General features: G+C 45.7%; 1 long non-coding RNA gene across 1 annotated transcript in view; it reads right to left on the reverse strand.

Annotated features, from left to right (window-relative positions):
• LOC137564157 (uncharacterized) overlaps nt 1-21,356 on the reverse strand; it is a 40,337-nt gene that overhangs the window by 14,675 nt on the left and 4,306 nt on the right. Inside the window, exon 2 of the long non-coding RNA XR_011030537.1 lies at nt 20,128-20,290. This is a non-coding gene — a long non-coding RNA (uncharacterized lncRNA). The remainder of the gene's footprint in view (nt 1-20,127; nt 20,291-21,356) is intronic.

The following is a 21,356-nucleotide window of genomic DNA, read 5'->3' on the forward strand; positions in this document are numbered from 1 at the left end:
TGATCATCTGCCTCTAATACTTTTAGCCATAGCCCCCAAACAAGCATGCAGATCAGGCGTTTCTGACAAGATTAGCTGAATGCTTGTTTCAGGGGTGTAATCCAGACACTACTGCAGCCAAAGAGATCATCAGGACCTCAGGCAACTGCCATTTTTTAAAACGAAATAAATATGGCACTCTCAGTTCAGGTATCCTTTAAGGTGGTCATACATGAAGGAATTTAGATAAAAAGCAATACCATAAGCACCCACTTTAATTTTGTTTCTTTCCCTATATTTCATAGTAGCAAACACAAAATAACCTGTATGTGCTTCTCATCGCATCATTATGCGTTATCCTTACATCATACAACAGCAACTTACGTTGCTAAGTGTATGGAAAGAAAATAATGTATTTAGTGTATCTGAACATGCGCATCATCAGCTTGGTGGAAGAAAGGGGGGGAGATGGTATTATGACTCACTTCCTGAACAGTTTGATCGACAGCACAAGTCTAACAAAATCAGATATCATGTACAGTGTATGGACAACTGATTGACTGTTCATTGACAAACCATCTTCTGATCGAAAAAAGATTTGGAATGTGGATTAGGCCTTGCAGGTTCATGTACTCTCCTATAGAGAGGGAAAGGGGATCAGATACAGGGGGCTTCCAAGTACGGACAGAAACAAAGAAATCAGTCAAAATAATCCAAACCAGCTAATCACCCGGGTAGATTGTTGGGCATCGGTACGCCATTGACTATATGGGGCTATTGTGTGAGCAGAGTGCGATATTCACAGTACGTAGAAACGCAAAAACGAAAGGATAAGGCCACTTACAAAACATATATACTGTATATTCCGGCATCTAAGACGACTGGGTGTATAAGACTACCCCTCTTCCAACACACACCAAATAACATATACTAGTGCTATGTATGAACAGATACAAGTGCTGTACTGTATGTGATACCCAGTATATAACAGTAGGGCTGCTCAAATCCGGATCCGGGAGATACTCGGATAGTTGCTATCCGGATATCTCCCAGTAAACCTGGGTGGGGGAGTCAAGCTTACCTGTCTGACGTCTTCTTCGTCCATCCCTGACGCCTCCCACGATGCGGTCCACACGCATCACGTGACTACAAACACTTCCTTCTTCAACCCGGAAGGAGGAAGTGTTTGTAGTCACGTGACCGCCTCGTGGACTGCATCGTGGGAGGCGCCAGGGACGGACGAAGAAGACGTCCAGACAGGTAAGCTTGACTCCCCCGCCCAGGTTTACTGGGAGATATCCGGATAGCAACTATCCGGGTATCTCCCGGATCCGGATTTGATCAGCCCTATATAGAACAGTATACAGGCGATTGATTGGTTGGATTGGTCGGCTCTCCCTAAATGGATTGGTAAGCTCTCCTTGTCTACCTGTTTATCAGAGCTGTATGGAAGAATAGATTGCGCTGTGCCCACAAAACACGCCTCTTTCACCCGTCTGGCCCGCCCTTCTATCCTATTTACCTCCTTCTCTGCCTCTCAGATCTCACACATGTGCCTGCGCTCCTTCACCACAGTCCTCAGCAGTCAGACATGAGAGTCGGTAACAGGATAGGGCATATCCAGGGCCGGAGTTACCATAGGAAAAAATGGGCAATTGCCCCAGGGCCCCAGAGCCTGTAGGGGCCCCCAGGTTGTCCCTCCCCCATCTTAACTGTTGCTCCCCAGGGACTATGCAGGGTCTGTTAAGTTGGGAGGTGATTGGGGGAGGGTCAGCAGCCAGCTCAGGGGCCCAGGAGGGAAGTTTGGCTGCGACAAAGGGACTCTAATGATGCTTTTTGGTCGGGGGGTGTCTGTTGGAGGGCCCCCAGGCTAATCTTGCCCTAGGGCCCAATTGTTACTTGAACTGGCCCTGGGCGTATCACCCGGTATCAATGATACCCGGCGTATAAGACGACCGCTGACTTTTCAGAAGATTTTCAGGGGTTAAAAAGTCTTATACGCCAGAATATACAATAAATGGATTTCCCCAATGCTGCACTACAGTTATATGGATCTTGTAACCAAAGGTATACCTCTCAGTAGCTATCCATACTGTGATCTGCTGGTGCTCACTGCCTCGTGTGTGGAAAGAAACATGGCAGCCCCGGGAGCCCCCGATCCCCATAGTTAAGCAGGTAGATTTAGAAGTGGTGTGGCAGCTGACTGAGAACCAGTCCAGCAGAAGCGCCCTCTGCTGCAAATGAGCAAGTTTGAACTGGGCAAGCATGGCTGTGAGCTAGCTAATGACCACTATGATTGCGCACATTCATGGCAGCAGGAGCTTCCGCTCAACCAGTTTCCAGTTCCCCTGGTTGAGCAGTCGTGTTGCCATGGTTGCATGATAGAGGAATTATAGGCTTTTTTTTTAGCAGTTTTATAAAATAACCCTAATCTTGGCTGGCTTCAAGCTGTAATGAAAAGGTCATTTTTTTAATGTTAAAATTATAATTTCAGTTTTGCAGTCATTCTGATTTGGATTGTGCTCTCTGGACAGTTCTCTGGTAATGCATTTTATCAGTTTTCCTTTTAGTGTTAGTTTAGGTGCAGAGTGTATATATAAATTGCATAGTTAATGAATTGTGAAGGTATAGCGGAGCACTTTTCTTGTATATGCATGATAATTTCCCAGTGTTAAGGCTGACCACCCACCACACAATCCTGTTGACCCAACTGAACTATATATTCCAATTGCATTCAGTGCGGACGCACAGTACGACCACTTGCGATGGCTTTATAGCTAGTTTAGGATTCAAGAAAGATTGTACAGTTACATTGTGTTGTGTATGGCCAGCCTTTAAAGTCAATGGGAACTGCTAAAAATAATAGTGAAGCAGATACTTACCTAAGGAGAGGGAAGGCTCTGGGTCCTATAGAGCCTTCCCTCTCCTCTCCCGGTCCCCTCTTCAGCGCTGACTCCCAGGAAGCAGTATTCCACCAATTTGGCCAAATACTGCTCTCTATCTCTCTGCTGCAGAAGGAGGCTTCGGAAGTCTTTAGGAGCCAGAGTGCTCCAAACAATGGGCTGCTCTATACTGCGCACGAGTGAGCGCCCTCTCTTGTGCACTCGCGCATGCACAGTATGAAGCCGCCTGTCTTCCGGAGGATTCAGCTCCCAAAGTTCCCCGAGGCGGGGAGTTCAAGCAGGGGGAGTAAGTGCTTATCAGAGGGGATCGGGAGAGGAGCGGTAACTCTATAGGACCCAGAGCCTTCCCTTTCCTTAGGTAAGTATCTGCTTCATTTTTTTTAGCTATACCCAATGACTTTCAAATAAGTGGGAACACATATAATAAAAGCTTGCTGTTATGCTCACATAGGGCAGGACATGGTGGCCATCTTAGAAAGAGGAGCAGTCAGTATGTGATTGTCTCCCTACAGCTGAACGTCTTGCCACATGCTTATGGGGCTGTGCATAGAACTGCAGTCACACAATTCCTTGTTATAGTCCAATATAACCCAGGTGAGGGCTGCAAGTGTTTGTTACGTTGTAGCAGACAGTTTCTATTAAATCTACGCTAAGTTGGCTGAATCACGTATGCCCTCCAATGATCTCCAGCTAGGGACAGCCTTAATAAATGACACCCAGAGCTTCTTCTTCATTTTAAGACACAGTGAATGAGACAGTGCCTCCAGGCTAAGGGTACATTTCCACTACAAGCATGCAAACTCACATGCTATTTTCCAGACCTGCAACTGCATGCATGTGGAAATTTGGATGCACTTGCATCCATTTTTTGCATGCAAATTCGCATGTGGAATCGCTACTTTTTTCCCTTTTTCTTTTCGTGTTTTGCCTCTATTGACATAAACAAAAAGGCACACGAGAACGCGAAGACGCTTACCATACGGCATCTGTAATTTTGTAGCACTGCTGTCCAGATTTTTTTCTGCTTGCGAATTTTGGATACAGTGGAAACAGGTCCATTGAAACACATTGCTATGCCAATCTGTGTGCAGAAAATGCATGTGAATTTGCATGTACAGGTAGTCCCCGGTTAACAAACGAGATAGGGACTATAGGTTTGTTCTTAACCTGAATCTGTTCTTAAGTCGAAACATTGTGCCATCTCTGTCCCCTGTGCCTCCAGTGTCCCCCTCTGTGCCCTCTGTACCTGCTTATACAAGTTTAAAGGGGCTCCGAGGAGTGCCCAAATTTAAAAGAATACACTTACCTGGGGCTTCTTCTAGCTCACCATAGGCGGTGAGGTCCGCGGCGTCCTCCTGGCTCCTCTCCTTCAGGCTCCGCTGGCCCCCATTACTCTTCCTGGTTAATGACACAATGCATCATCAGCTTCGCGTCATCACGGCGGCCGGCGTGACACGTCTGTTCATGCGCCGGTTTTCCGACATTAACCAGGAGGAGCCGGCCCGACACGCCGGGTGACGCCGGTAACGGGGGCCGGCGGAGCCTGAAGGAGAGGAGCCAGGAGGACGCCGCGGGACCTCACCGCGTATGATGAACTGTAAGAAGCCCCAGGTAAGTGTATTCTTTTGAATTCGGGCACTCCTCGGAGTCCCTTTAAAAGCCATTTTTACTTTGAATTTTTTTTTTATCTATTTTTTCAAAAACTACAAGTCCAATTAAAAAAAAAATGTTTTTCACTTGTTCTCATGGAAACACAGAATCCATGCCGTTCGTAAGTCGGGGACTACCTGTAGTGGAAACGGGCCCTCAGTGTTGGAGGGGAGCTCCAGGCTCTGCTAAATAAACATATCCTTCGTTATACCAGTTCTTAGTGATCTTTGTATTCTCTTTTGCTTATTATCAGCTTTAAAATATTGCAAAAAAAAGCATTTTTATCGCTATCAAACATCTTTATCGAAAGTAGAAAACAGCATTTTTGCCACTGAAAACACACTGGGGCCGATTTCTCAAAACCAATGACAGGGAAGTTTGAGCAGAGGTGGAGCAAGTACCCAGATCGATCACTCTGATTGGTTGTTCTGAGCAACTGCTCCACGTAGAAACCTGTTTTGCTTCAATTTTCCTGGCACTACCTTTTTTCACACACATAAAATGACAAGCAGCTTCTGCTGTGCGTTACAGATGACAAGTGTAAATATAATGCAGATCACCTGTCTCTCTGCTTATTCCTGTGGCCGGTACAGCGTACTCAGCCGCGATTCGCATGCGTCCCTCTTAGGCAGCCGGGGACCGGGCTCTCCGTGGCAGCAAGGCAGAGACAGGGCGGAGGCGACGTCACCAACTCCAGACCTCCTTGCGATGGTAGCGAGGACGTCTGTTCAAACACACGCTGAAAGGCGTGGTGAGCAGCGTCCAATTGTCCGTGAATGGTAAAAATAGAGGCAGGGGAATAGACTGGCCACAGTGTTACAATATGGCACAAAATACATATGGGACTATAAAATAAAGGTTTATTAAAATGACAACGCGTTTCCCGGAGGAACATCCTCCGCTTTCTCAAGTCTTACATTTACAATTGACAAGCACAATCCTTTATACAGCATACATCCTACATGATAGCCAATCAGCTTAGCCTGGGAAATGACCTCAAGGGATCCTAATGATCCTAATAGATCCGAAACTACCTTAGTACCCTTAGTAGAAAGGAAAGTCTATTAGTTACTATGCATGCACTAACATAGTAAGGCAGGTAATCAGTCACCCAGTGCATAGTGGAGGAAATCTAGCAAAGACCAGAAGTAAAACATAAAAGTTCCCACTGCAGTTTGAACTCCCACATTCTCCAAAGTATAACGTGACAATACAGAGCCATCAAAAACCCCTAATAAGGACTCATGGGTTCGAACTAGGACCCAAAGGGACAATTATCAATTTATAACATACATACACACATCAAGGTAGATTTCCTCCACTATGCACTGGGTGACTGATTACCTGCCTTACTATGTTAGTGCATGCATAGTAACTAATAGACTTTCCTTTCTACTAAGGGTACTAAGGTAGTTTCGGATCTATTAGGATCCCTTGAGGTCATTTCCCAGGCTAAGCTGATTGGCTATCATGTAGGATGTATGCTGTATAAAGGATTGTGCTTGTCAATTGTAAATGTAAGACTTGAGAAAGCGGAGGATGTTCCTCCGGGAAACGCGTTGTCATTTTAATAAACCTTTATTTTATAGTCCCATATGTATTTTGTGCCATATTGTAACACTGTGGCCAGTCTATTCCCCTGCCTCTATTTTTACCATTCACGGACAATTGGACGCTGCTCACCACGCCTTTCAGCGTGTGTTTGAACAGACGTCCTCGCTACCATCGCAAGGAGGTCTGGAGTTGGTGACGTCGCCTCCGCCCTGTCTCTGCCTTGCTGCCACGGAGAGCCCGGTCCCCGGCTGCCTAAGAGGGACGCATGCGAATCGCGGCTGAGTACGCTGTACCGGCCACACTAATACTAGGTGAGACCTTTCCTAGTGTTAATTGATCTATCATTGCTGGAAATCTCAGAGCGCTCCTCTCTTTTTTACATATTCCTCTAGTGATTAACATGGGAGCAGCCGAGTGATTGTCGGGTGGCCAGATCGCACCTTGAGGGGCTCACTACCCCAGAACTTTTTACTTCTGCTTATTCCTGGCTCATTCAGATGCTGGGAGACACTCAGCCTGAGACTCTGATCAGCAGCTTTGCAGCTAACAAGTGACTCCTCCTTTCATGGGCGGCATGAAAGGAGGAATCACTTGTTAGCTGCAACAAGTGACTCCCCCCCCCCCCCCCCCCCCCCGAGTGCCCCCTTCCCTGCTCAGTAATGTACAGTTAACTGTTTCCAGGCCCCAGCAGCATACAGTGAACAGGCTAGGATCTGTAAAAAAAACTCTCCCATGTCAGCTTGAGTCTGTGTAGGTGTTATGTAAACCAAGAGTCTTGTCTATTTGCCATAAAAACCCCACAATCTTTGCAAGATCCCTTTCTAATTTATGTATCTGGATGACACTTATATTTGCAAAGAAATGTCTCTAATTCCTTCTGATTATACAGTATGTACTAACATTAACAATCAATAGGAATAGAGTCTGAAGAAGGCTTTCTTTTAAACTAAATGCTTAACTACTAAGGACTACTAATAAGGAACTACACACAGTGTTTCTCTCCCTCCTGCCTCTTCCCCATCCCCTTGCTTGTAGATTCGTGAGACACAGGCTGGGGGCTGGAATGCTTTGTCTGTGATCTGTCCCACAGGAGCAGCTTACTAGCAAGTAAGGAGCATGCAAGCAAACTAGCCAAGTACATCTGTAGGTAACTTTTCTTCAATAAAAGCACCATCATTTGGACAATCTGCTCTACTTAAAAGCCTTTAAATTCTTTTTGTGATGTTTACATTTGGTTCCTATCATTGCTGAACCAGTTAACCTTAATCTTATTATCTGAGTTAGACCGAAAATATCTAAAGCTTGCCATACGGACATTGATTTTGATCAACCAAATGTGCTCCACCAACCAGCCATTGTGCCCCGCAACCCCCCCCCCCCCCAAAAAAAAAAATCAAAAACAAAACTGCTATATACAAAGAAAGCTAGCTGCAATGCCTCAATGCATGGTCATTCTGCGCTGACCTCACTTGTAGTGAAGGCTGCTTGGATGTGCTGTGATGCTGCATGTAGGGCGGGGCTCGGGGTGGGGACAGAGCTGCTGCTGTTGTTTTAGGTACGGTTTGGTGCTGAAATTTGTGCCTTATATAAAAGTGATTCAGGTGACATTACTAAGCACTGCTGCACTCAGTCTACTGTCCTTATTGCTGCCACATAGGTTGCAGCACCTGGCCTCTGCCTCTGTACAGTGCTGTGTGCTGCTTGTAGAGCGCTGTGTACAGACTACACCATATTAGGCTAACTACATACTCCTTCCTGCTGCCTTTAGGCCTCTATCATATGGGAGGCTGAACTGTGCACTTGTCGGGCAGGTCAGTCTCCTGGCTGCTGGTCACAAGCACCATTCGGGTGCCATTGATATGCAGCTGAATGGCAGTGTTTGTAGCCACACATTTGTCATCACTTGACTTGCAGTGACTTTACCCAGAGGCAGAAACCTGCGGCATGTCAGGAGAGAGCACGGCCGCGCTTAGATGCGACTCCATAGGGGGTGTAACCCCTTCACCACCCATACTAAGTGCCCAGCTGATGCCCGGGAGCTGCTGACAGGCGGGGAATTCACAATCTTTAGCCTCCCAGGTGAAAGAGGCCTTATTCAGGGAAATTGCCATGTTTATGTCATTAGTATGAAATATAAATATCCTGCCTTATTACTAGGATCATGCTGTCCTCTGTATTCTGGAGAATGTAATTCCGTATGTGGATCTGTCCATTTAAATATCAAGTTATTTTTGTAAAAAGCTAATGCTTATCAGTCATTAACACACTTGTAAATGTTGGGTTATCTGTTCTGTATAAAAATCAGGATAATAAGATTTCAGTTTGCAATGCTTGAACAGTTGCTTAAAGCGGACCTGAACCTAGAACTTCCTCTCTGCTCTAAAAGATAAGCAACAGCATAATAAGCTTTAAAGAAAAACATTTCTTAGTGTCAGCTGTTACAAATCCTGCAATACATCGGCAGTCTGGCTACTTACTGCTTTCATGGAAGCAGACATGGGGTTAACATCCTGCGTCTACAATTGGCTACCAGCTGACACAGCTGCGAGATCAAATTATAGTTGTGATTAGTCACATATGTGGGGGAAACATCAGTATGTGCTAAATCATCATGCTCATGGCCGGTTCTCTCATGAAGCAAGGCGAAACATTTGCATCAGGCGCAGAGATTACAGGGGTAGCATGTTTGTACTACACTAAGGGCCCTTTTCCACTAGCAATCGCTAGCGTTCGCGCTAAACGCTAGCGATTGCGATTCAGCAAAAAATAAAAATTTCCTGGCGATTTCCCGATGTTTGCGATCACGATTTTGCTATGCTATGCACTGCATAGCAAAATCACGGCAAAAATCGTTCCACCCCGCGATTTAGTAAAATACGTATCGCGGTAGTGAAAATGACCTACCGCGATTCCTATGTTATTTAGCAAACCGTAGCGATTTGCGATTTTGTGATTCAGCAATCGCAAACACTCTAGTGGACAAGAGGCCCTTACAGCATATAGTCAGAGTAGGAGGAGAAGCGGGAGGAGAGCGAGGTGAAGAGGTCATCATTGGGGAAAAGCAGATGTGAGGTGTGACAGTGAGTGAGGAGGGGAGAGGCCAGAGAGCAGCAGTGTGTAATTTGACCTGAACAGCAGAAGGGAGGAGGTGGCACTGCTGTCCTGACTTAGGAGGAATGGAGTGGCTGAGGGAGAGCAGTTTGTCACAGACTCACAGCCAGACAGTTTGCTATTGTGTTGAGCTGCAGCACGTCACGTGAGAACATTGAAGTAGGGTGCTGTGCGATCATTCCAAATCGGTAGGGGGGGGGGGGGGGGGGGAGGGGCTTTGGCATCTTCACAAGTTTGCCTCAGACAGCAAAAAGTCTAGACCGGGCCCTAATCATCCTGATCTGAGCATAATCTCAGTGGAGTTCTCAGCTCTACCCACTTCTTGTGATGTTTCTGGTCTGACAATGGGGAATTTAGGATCAGGAGTCAGAGGTGGGGTCAGCAGGACCAGGAAATTGGAGTCTCTGAGATATGGTCCTTATTAAATAAATGTCTGCATTGTCACAAGGTGCTCATCTGGTACAAAAAAGGGAAAATACTTTGTAAGGCTCATTCTGTGTCTCCAGCACTTTAATCATGAAGCTTTTGTTTATCATTGTACTACATTGATTTTTATATTGTGTACTTTGTATTTTGGCAATAAAGTTTATTGTATTGGAGCTATAAGACTGGTGTATGTGTCTGTCATGTTCTTGTCTAAGGGCTGGTGCACGCCAGAGCGGTACGTTTTTTCCACAAACGCAAACACGGGGGCTGCAGCATTTTTTAGATTTCTGAGGCATTACTGCCTCAATGTTAAAGTATAGGAAAGTGGAAAACCGCTCTGAAAAACGCTAGATCAGAGCGGTTTTCCAGGCGTTTTTGTTACAGTAGCTGTTCAGTAACAGCTTTACTGTATCAATATATGAAATCTGCTACACAAAAACGCTTTAGAAAACATGCCTAGAATCGTTCTGAAATCTGCTTCAAAAACCTCTAACGTTTTGCGGATCTGCTAGAGGTTTTTGGTGTGCACTGGGCCTACGAGTCCAATTAACGTACCTTTTGGCATTGTTTCTGAATCCGGTCCTCCCTAGTAACATAAATACACTATAGTACTGATTTTGTTGGTGAAACCGGATATGATGTAATACCTTCCAAGCTATTAAGCAAACCTGTAAATTAACTGATGAGATAAACAACGGTATCTATAGTCCTAACCCTAAATAGGACTTTCCTGGAATCCCATAGTGGTATTTTGGTTTAAAGTAAATGGGAACTGTTACTTAAAAAAAAAAGCCAGATACTTACCTAAGGTAATACTTACCTCTCCCGTAATACTTACCTCTCCCAGTGCCCTCGGTGCAGCGCTGTCCCCAGGAGCAGTATTTTACTAATTTGGTCAAACACTGCTTGCTCCCCTGGTGAAGGTGACTTCGGGAAGTCTTCGGAATGCTCCAAAGACGAGATACTCCATAGATTCCCTGCTGGAATCTACTGAAAATTAAATTTGTTGTTGGATAAGAATCTATTCCCTTCTAAAGGTGCATACACACATCCAATTTTGATTGGCCAATCACTGAACAAATTTTACCACCTTCATGTAAGTATGAAGGCCAACAGACTTTGAAAACTACGGATAGATTGTGTAAGTAAGCTCCTACACTACATGGAAGTGATGAAATTGGGCAATCAGTTGGATCTGTATTGGCAGGCTTTAATCGATTTCAATGAGAGAGGAATCAATTGTTTTGGATCATCAGGTGAAAATCTACATGTATATGGCGAGCTTTAGCACTGGGGATGGTCAGTGACATGTGTTAAAGGAAAATAACTTACTCAATGAGACTTCTCCAATTCGTGCCAATGAAAATGAAATCTTTATTCACTCAGCTGAGGACCCTTTTATATACCAGCATTTATTAAAGGAGAAACAGGCTAGCTGCAGCCTGGCCAGTCACAAAAGGGGGCAGACTTCCTTCCTCTGTTGATCTTTATACCCCAGTTAACATGCTAATATATTGCTCCCTCCAAACAGTCTGTCATCCCATGAGTCCAATGAACAATGTCCAAAGGGGACTAGACTTCTTCTTTGGGCGGGTTTTCCCTGTGTCTTTCAAGAAACTTCCTGTATTTCAGCTTTCACTTTCAGGCTGACTTCCGTTTCACTGGAAATGAAACAGTGGTGGAGTTTCGTTATGACCTCTAGCCAGTGTTCAGCAAAGACAAATCTGCCCATGGAAATCTGGTTCAAACTGCCCTTCCCAAAGAATTCCTTCTCTGTGCCTGGTACAACAGACGGGAGGGGGGAGGGAGGTCGTTCTGGAATTTCACTGTGAAGGACATAGAAGACTGTGCACAGTAAATAGTTCAAAACATATTCAGTGATATCGTGATAACTCCTTGGTTAACAATATTCCTTTTACTTAAAGTGTCACTCTAACACAATAATCTAATCTTGTGCATGTGGTCCTTATAGTCACATGAGGATATACATAAAGATTAACAGATTAATTATAAAATTACATGCCAATGATTCCAAGTGTTTTTGTGGTATTTTTATGCAAATACATGCTGCATGGAAATGGACCATTTAAACGAAATAGCTGTTGCGTTTGATTGGATGATTTCAAAGCTGCATACAATTTTCTTTAATTTGCATATAATCTGCATCAACTCAGAATGATTAGCATCTCACTGACCATGCCGGTTATCAGGGATGAGCTCACGAGTAAAGCCTGGTACACACTTTAATTATGATTGGCCAATCACTGCCAATTTTACCACCTCCATGTAGTATGAGGGTTTACCTACAAAATCTGCTCATAGTATTCAGTATCTGTTGACCCTCATACTATATGGAGGTGGTAAAATTAGTCAGTCATTGGCCAATCATAATTGCAAGTGTGTACCAGGCTTAAAGAGAACCCGAGGTGGGTTCTGACAATGCAATCCACATACAGAGGCTGGGTCTGCCTATACTGCCCAGCCTCTGTTGCGATTTCAATCCCCCTAAGCCCCCCTGCGCTCTGCTATCCCCCATAAATCACAGCCTCGCTGTCGACACACAGCGTGTTGCAGCGGGCTGTGTTTATCTCTGTACTGTCAGTCTGCTGCTCCCCCCGCCTCCTGCAGAGCTCCGGTCCCCACCCGCGTCCCTTCCCTCCCCGCTGATTGGAGGGAAGGGACGCGGGCAGGACCAGAGCTATGCAGGAGGCGGGGGGAGCACGCATAGTGACAGTACAGCGTGGCTGTGATTTATGGGGGATTGCAGAGTGCAGGGGGAACTTAGGGAGGATTGGGATAGCAACAGAGGCTGGGCTGTATAGGCAGACCCAGCCTCTGTATGTGGATTGCATTGTCAGAACCCCACCTCGGGTTCTCTTTAAGATTTCGTAATTAAAATGAGCCTTAATTGCCGCAGCTGTGCGGCTGGATGATAAGGGGTTATTTACCCATAATTCTGGTGTCCTGCCTGCGCTCCAAACCGCTTGCACGCATCCTATTGGACGCATTGCAAGCCTCACTACGCGCACTTCCTCCTTCCGGCTTAAAGGAGGAAGTGCGCGTAGTGAGGCTTGCAATGGGTCCAATAGGACGCGTGCAAGCTGTTTGGAGTGCAGGCAGGACGGCGGAATTATGGGTAAATAACCCCTTATCATCCAGCCGCACAGCTGCGGCAATTAAGGCTCATTTTAACCTCCTGCCGACCGCGTCACGCCGATGGGCGTTGTCAGGAACCGGCCCCGTGGCAAGCGTGCAGATACCGTTCCCGACTGCGGGTTTGACCAGATCGAGAGGGAAGCAGCCTTATTCAAGGCAGCTACAACAAGGCTGTCACCCCTCAAAGCACTTCTCGCTGCCACCACTAGCTGCTGCTAGACACTTCCACGATTCCCACTCTGCTGTTGAGTGATCTGCACGCAGTCCGTGTTTTCATATTCTGGTCAGCTTTGCGCTTTAGTCCGAATACGGGAACGCCACGCACACACACACACTACAATCGTACAGTAGCAAGGCACAATCAGGCACTGAACTTGTAACGTAAATTACACTGCAGTCTCTTCTAGGCTATGAGCGTTGGCTTAGTACAGCAGCCAGGAGGCTGCAATAGCAGCATAGGGGGCGATATACAGGCTGGGAACGCGAACAATCACTCGCGTTCCCATGCCTGTCGGCCGGTGACGGCCAAACCGGAAGTGCTCGCCGGCGGGTCCTGGGACATCAGAGCGGAGGCACCGATCGGCTGCTGGGGGCTGAAGGAAGCCCCAGGTGAGTAAATCTCATTTTTTTCAGTTGACTTAAGGATCACTTTAAGGCCGCTATCGAATCATCCTGGGCCTCCATAACACCTGAGCAGTGCCACAGGCTGATTGCTTCCATGCCACACCGCATTGAAGCAGTGATTTCTGCAAAAGGATTCCAGACCAAGTATTGAGTGCATAACTGAACATAATTATTTGAAGGTTGACTTGTTTTAAAAACACTTTTCTTTTATTGGTCGGATGAAATATGCAAATTTTTTGAGATAGGAAATTTGGGTTTTCATGAGCTGTATGCCAAAATCATCAATATTAAAACAATAAAAGGCTTGAACTACTTCAGTTGTGTGTATTTGAATCTAAAATATATGAAAGTCTAATGTTTATCAGTACATTACAGAAAATAATGAACTTTATCACAATATGCTTATTTTTTGAGAAGATCCTGTATACTGGCTTGTTTACATATACACAAAGTTCAAAGCAATGCAAGATCCAGGACAGAATAGAGGGTTGTTACCTAATTACCTGTATCCAGAGGAACTGAATGCAAATGTAATTTCATTGACATACCGACAATCACATTAGCAGCTTCTTTGAGCCAGGTGAAAATAGTACACATCTGAGACAGTATTTCACAGCAGATCAAAGGTGAGGACATGACTGCTAGTGGCCTAATGAACCATTTCCTTGCCCTAAGCTAGCAAGTCACTTTAGCAGTTCCTGCTCTATTGTTCACATGAGCTCACCTTCAGATGCATTTGTACTATTTCCAGGAGACACTACAATATTTCATAGCCCCACACATGTGAAGTAGACACACAAGATGGAGGCTACCTTAGATACTAATAAAAAAAAAATGGTACCCATGTTCTGCATATTACCGTACATATCATCACCACATATATCCTCACAGGCGTGGCCGCGGCGGCAGCCCCAGGACCGCCTAACGGCCATCGGCGTAAATTCCTGGGGCCAGCTAATGCAGGAGATTGCGCGCATCTCCTGCTTGGGGGAGGAGCTTCACCCTGCCTTCAGTCTCGGGAGAATGTTAGATGGCGAAACCGCCATCTATAAAGCTTATACAGCGCCGCGATCTGGTGCAGAGATGTACTGGGGACAGCCGTGTGACACAGCTGTCCCTTCCATTGGCCCAGAAGTGATAGGCTGTCATAGGCTGAAGCCTATGACTGCCGATCACACTAATAGGCTGGAGGGGGGAGGGAGGGAGTGGCCACTGCAGGGGAAATTTAAAAAAAATACACTATTTTGATAAAAAAAACCCCACAAATAAATATGTATTAAAAAAAACAACAACACCTGGGGTGCAATCAAACCCCACCAACAGGAAGCTCTGTTGGTGGGGAGAAAAGGGGGGTGGGGGGGGAGGAAATCACTCGTGTGCTGTGTTTTGTGGCCCTGCAGCTTGGCCTTAAAGCTGCAGTGGCCTATTTTACAAAAAAAGGCCTGGTCTTTGGGGGGGGGGGGGGGGGGTTAACACTGTGGTCCTCAAGTGGTTAATTATGAATTCGAGTCCTTACTGAATCGTGATTACTCGTGAGCTCATCCCTGCTGGTTATCAGCAGGCCACAGTATGTGCAGGTGGGATGGGAAAAAGCTGGCAACTTGAGCTGTTTAAACAGATGATGATAGGATACTGATGGATGCCCTGACTGATGTCCCATCGATACTGGACTGGGCTGGAATACCTGAGGACCCAGAAGGCACTTTGCACCAGTAGGGTGGCAGTGCGCACCAGTGGTGTACCAGTGGCAGGATGCACCAGTGGCATACTAGTGGCAGTAAACATCGGCGCAGTTAATACTGATCTTTAATCAATATCGGTTATTCAATACACAGTAGCGCAACTAAGCCACATTTTTGCACATTTTCGCTTCGCCCGCTAATTTAGCCTATTAGTAACCAGGGAAGTTTGGATGGTGTCATATCTGCCAATGGTAAAAGCTGCAATTAACTACTACAACAGGAAATTTGGGCGCCAGAGGTGCCCTCTATATATACACAGCAGCAGGCGCCTGCTATTTCCTGCTGTAACTGCTAATCGCAGCATTTACGCAAAAACGCATACAACACACATATGCAATTTATATAGGCGAACCACAAATGCATTAAAAAACGCACACAAAATGCATGTGCGGAACAAAAATGCAAACCCACGCAAAATGCACTGAAAATGCACAAACGCATATGCAGCAAAACGCTAACTTGAACGCGTTGCCTAGTGTGTTCCTACCCTGAATGTTTCCAAAGCTGTGGCTTCCCCCGCCTGTGTTGCCACGGCCCAGCCGCCGACAGCAGCCACCTATTAGGTCGCAGCTGCCAAGCTGTGGGTGGGCTGAGGCAACATAGGTAAGTGTGGCCACAGCTTCTGAAAAACTTTGGGTAGAAAACGCCACTGTGGCAGTTTCTAAATACAGAATGACGGACAAGCAGGGAAGCCTTACAGGTGCCTCGCTGTCCTCCCGCTGTGCTCCAGTGATCAGCTGTGATCCACGGAAAGATTGCCTGTCGCGGCTACTGCGCATGTGTGGCCTGGGCCACGCCCCTCCTCGCTTATGCCCCCGTGGCAAGGAACTCCCAGCCAGGTGTAATGATAGGTACACACCATAGCAATTTCTCATCAGAATGATGGGTGTAAGCACTAATTTGCATTATCGTTGAATCCAGTTTTAAAAAAATTGTGCACGATGCATGCAATGTCCCATCAGATCGACGGGGCGAACTGATAATTTTCGACTTGTCCAATCTACTCCTGATCGATTGCGGGATCGATTTTGTGCAGTAGTGATCTGAAAACCGATCTCTTCATTGATCGGGAGCAGATAAGACATGTCGGAAATGATCAGTTCACCCCGTGGATATGACAGGACATTGCATGCATCGTGCACAATTCTTTTAAAACTGGATTTACCGATAATGCAAATGTTCGATCAGATTTACTGGATTGTAAGTAATCAGAAGGTAATTATCAATTGTTCCCATAAACGGCTTCAGAAGAGCACTATTTCTCTTCAGATACGATAGTAAAATCATCAGCCGTAATAAATCATCGGTTGGTCACACCGGATGGACGATATACTTTGGAGGCAGGTCAGACCGCATCGGTAGCTGCATTCAGTTTTGGGACGACCGATGTGCTCGCAGTAAAGCTTATACTCACATGTCCACCGCTGACGTCTTCTCTCCTTTGCCGCCCGGACCTCTCCTCCCTGTCTCTTCTGTGCTGTGCCTGTGTCTTGGGCACAGCAGGATCATCCACTAGGCAACCTTGGCAGGTGCCAGAGGCCTAGTGGATGTCAAGGGGCCCATCAGCCACCTTCACTTCAGCTTACCAAGAAGACCACAAAGGGGCCCCAAATCTACTTCGTTGCCTAGGGCCCCATTACACCTTCATCCATCTCTGGTCCGGGGACAAACACTAGAGGCCTGGTTCTGCTGCCAACACTTGGCATTGGTGTGGTGGGGGGCATATGCCACTCCATGCCTCTCCTTGTAATAGATCGTATTCTGCTCGGGTGAGATGAAGGCCTGTTATGTCCTGTTACTGATTTGCTGTGTTTTTGTTGTTTTGAAAACTGACCTGAAGCCCCGCCCCCAATTGCTCTTTAGCTGATTGTAGCAGCACTGCAAGTAACATGTAAATGGCAGTGCTGGTCTTCCACTAGCGCTATTCTCTTTCTCCCAAATAACAATCACCAGCCTGCGTGATTTTCACTGTTATTGTGCTCGAATATTGAACGGGTCCCAAGGAAGTGACCGCAACGTACCGCGATCCTTGCGCAGCATGATTACGCTTGTGATTGTGTTACGTAGTGGTAAAGGGCCCTTTGTCTGCTTTCCCCATTTGCTATGAGACCATCCCATGCTTTAAGGTGCCCACTAACAGTACAATTTTTTCAACAGATGCAATCTTTTCATGCAATTTTTACAATTGAATTGTATATTAAAAAAAAAAAAGTATGTGGTGAAAATCGATTCTATGGTCGATTGGATCAGAAAATGTAATGGTTCCGAGAGAGAAAATGCCCTAATTAACCTGTTTATAGGAACAATAAATGATTACCTTCCTATTACTTTCGATTGCAACAAAATGCATCAAAAGATTGCGTCTGATGAAAGAAATTGTACCGTTAACAGGCCCCTTTAAACTCATCAATGCATGTAAAATATTAAAGTATAAGTTGAAAAACAAATCTTTTACAACTAAGTTAACCCCTTCTTGACTGTCCATAGGAGGTGGAAAGTGGCTGCATAATTGCGCATGCGTGTTCACTAAAGATGGCCCGAACGGTTAACGAACCGTTCGCCGGCGAACATCTCACCATCTCTGGGCCCTGTACTACTTCCGGGTCGCTATGACCCGGAGTAGTACGCCTGCGCTGGCCCGGCAGTTCGCGTCCTAGATGTCGCTCCTGTTGCCGGGCACTTTCTGCGCTTGTGCGTGACGTCATGAGTGACCTGTCCTGTAGCAGCCTCCGCGCGATGTCTGTAACCCCCGGGAGGCTCTCTGTACACGCAACTGGTGCATAACGTCTGACAGAGGCCACACGGAAGGTTATGAACACCGCGCAGAGGCTGCTACAGCACAGGTAACGTATAATACAATATAATAACATTTCCATAGCGCTTTTCTCTCATATGACTCAAAGTGCTTAGGCTCTCTCAGATTCAGTAGTTGGTAGTAGGATGAAGTATTCACACAACAAAAGTTATATTTCTGCAAATACCAAACTGAACAGGTGGGTTTTCAGTCTGGATTTAAACACGTCCAGGGTAATTGATTTATAAAAGCACCAGCATATTTTGTGGTGCTACCTAGGAGATGCTACCTAAGGGCTGGTTAAAGACACAAAGACGAGGCAAGCACCGGTCAAATCATGTAAACAAGCTTTTCTTATATAAGGATAATATGAATCCCAAGCGTGCAGAAGGGGAATAGTATTAATATGACATGAACAACAACAAGGCCTTTCCCCATAAAACCGCACCACAACAGATTAGGAAAATATCAAAAAAGCTTTATTATGATGTCAAAATTGGATTCCACAATAAAAACAATTAAAATGCATTCCAGGATACACACCAAAAATATATCAATCAATAAACACAATGGAATGTTGCATTATAATCACTTCCATAGTAACCCCCCAATTATTAAATGAAATAGCAAGTCAAAATGGGTGGGTAGCTAAAGTGCTATCAAATAAAACAAACCTCTGAACCAATAAGTGCTAATAAAGGTGGATGCCCCCCTGCGTGCACCAATCGTGCCCCCCCAACATCCCTCACAGGTCACTATTCCTGCTGGCCTCTAACCATCATGGCTGGGCAGGGCCCTACTTAGCATCTCTAGTGGTGCTAGGCATTTTTTTTCCAATTTGAGCAAAAAATAAGGGTGGAAGATAATCAGAAATTATAATAATGGTTGAGGTTGCAGTGATGTTTTGTCATATAGCAGTCTTGTAACTGTAGCCATATACAGTACCTGCAGTACATTTTTACAAAGTGTCAGTGATGCCATTACATGTACGGTATGCTGCAGCAACTGCACGCACGCCATTTCATTTCATTCATCCTTTAGGCTACTTGCACACTAAGACGTTGCGTTAGGTGCCACGTTAAGGTCGCATAACGTGCACCTAACGCAACGCCTGGTGCTCTTCGATGTGGACGTCAGAGTGAGCCGCGTTGTGCAGCTCACTCTGGCGTCCGTGATGCGTACTGTTGGACGCATGCGGCATCACGTGGTCCCGCCGGCCAATCGCCGCACAGAGCGGCCGCTCCAGGAAGTAAACACTGCACGTCACAACGTGCAGTGAATATTAATTAGCCATGTGCCTGGCAACTCTCCGCTCCTCCCCAACATTACTGAGCATGTGCAGACAGTCTAACGCGGCTTAAGCCGCTGTAACGCCGTAGCATGCTGCACTTTCTGAATAACGTGCAGCGTTACATGTAACGCAACGTGGGCAGTGTGAACAGCCCACTTGTGTTACATTGCTGTGCGTTGGGGGAGCGTTACAGGCTGCACTAACGTCCGCCTGTAACGTCCCTGTGTGGAAGCAGCCTTAGCAATACTAACTGATCTGATATGACCCAGATAAATGTTGCAGAACTTTTAAGAACCCAATAGCTGTTAGGTTCTGAACACGTGGTACGTGTACCCCCCCCCTCCCACCCTCCCCGGGTGTACAGTATAAGAATTTGTGAGGCTTAAAAATAATATACAATTACATCTGAACAAGTATTAATAGTGAATTAAAAATCATCAAGCAATGCCAGAAACAGTCTTAGACTGGGAGAATGATAGAAAAGTATTATTTCACAATTATGGAGTACTCCTAGTAAATATATCTTTTTTTTCACCTAATTGTTCCGGTGCTGAAAACCAAAAATATAAGTAATATTGGAGATGTTCCTGAATGCACAGTTTAACAAATGTTTAGTATTAACTATGCAGCAGAAAAAAAAAAAGAAAAAGGGAAAGCAGCCCCCAATGTAAACAGTGTTCTCCCCTTTTTCACAATATATGCAGCCATGTGCTGCCAGATACTAGAATGAGGTAGCTATACACCGCACAATACCAGAATACAGCAGCCATTCATTACAATTGAGCAGCTTTGTTTGCCAGTCCCCAGACACCAAAATTAACTAGCCATGTGCCCCCAGGTATCAGAATGAAGGAACTATGTGCCCCAGATGCAGTATTTAGGTATCCACATACCCACCTGATACCACATCTAAGTAGCCGAGTTCGGTAGTCACGTGCCTTAGAAGTAAGAAGTCATTTGCCCCTTGAGAATGAAGTTCTTCCAGTCATTGCAAAGTAAACAGCAGGCGGAGTGTGCTGGACTTGTTCAGTCCTGTGTTTGAGCCTCCCAATATTTCCAGCTGTAATGAGATGACACAACATAATTATTTCCCATTGGCATGTTGAAATCAATGTTACATGCTGGCAGCATTGCCATGGTGCAGTGACTGGACAGGAGAAGGATGAATGTGCTGGCAGGGCAGGTGCATGGTGCTTGAAAGTGGACCAATCAAATTCCACCTTCATGAGATTGGATTGGCCTATTTTCAAGCTGCATACATTTACAATTGATTCACACTTTGCATAAGCCTACATCAACTAGCAATTATTGCACCTCATTGACCATCCCTAGTCTACATTGGGCTCTATTCATAAAACCTTACCGCAAGTTTACCGCTCAAAACAGCGGATTTTCCCGTCCATTTAGCAAAGTAGGCATTCATAAAAGCTGTTCCCGCATGAAAATCTACAATCCCCCAGCAGAGCGAGAAATTTCCGCCTTCTCCAGTGTTTTTCTAGATTTATCTAGAAAAAAGTAACAAAATGGCCATTCATAAAGTTTAGAGGAAGCGGTATGTGGACGGGAAATACCGCTTCCTCTGATTTTGCGGATTACATACAAGTGAATGGGACAGACCTCCCAGAGAGAGCAGTGCACGGAGGGACTCTGCCAGCTGAAGTGTTTCCGCATGCCTTCCGACAGCTTACCGCCAGCTTTCAGCGGGAGATCTCCGCTCTTGCATCGCAGCTGGCAAGATTTTTTTGAATGACCACCCAGAAGTGTAAAATACTGCTGCGGTATTTTCCCTCCAGGAGTTTTTTCGCCACAACTTTTTTATGAATAGAGCCCATTGTAGACTATTTCCAGCTATGTGCTTCATTAGGACCCACACCTTAATTTTTAACCTGAACCCATACTTAAGTCGAAACACTGTTCCCCCTCTGTCCCCTGTAGCCCCTTTAACCGCAGTGTCCCCCTCTGTGCCACCTACTGCATGTCGAGGTGCACAACATGGAGTTGCATATAAGCATGGTGGTGGTGAAATGAGATGGATTTTGGCTGACAGGTAACACCATCGCATGTCAAATGTGACGTGTGTGGCGTTCACAAACGCTTCCATCCAGCTGCATGTAATTGCAACCAAA

This window comes from Hyperolius riggenbachi, chromosome 3 (assembly GCF_040937935.1).
Source record: "Hyperolius riggenbachi isolate aHypRig1 chromosome 3, aHypRig1.pri, whole genome shotgun sequence".
Lineage (NCBI taxonomy): Eukaryota > Metazoa > Chordata > Amphibia > Anura > Hyperoliidae > Hyperolius > Hyperolius riggenbachi.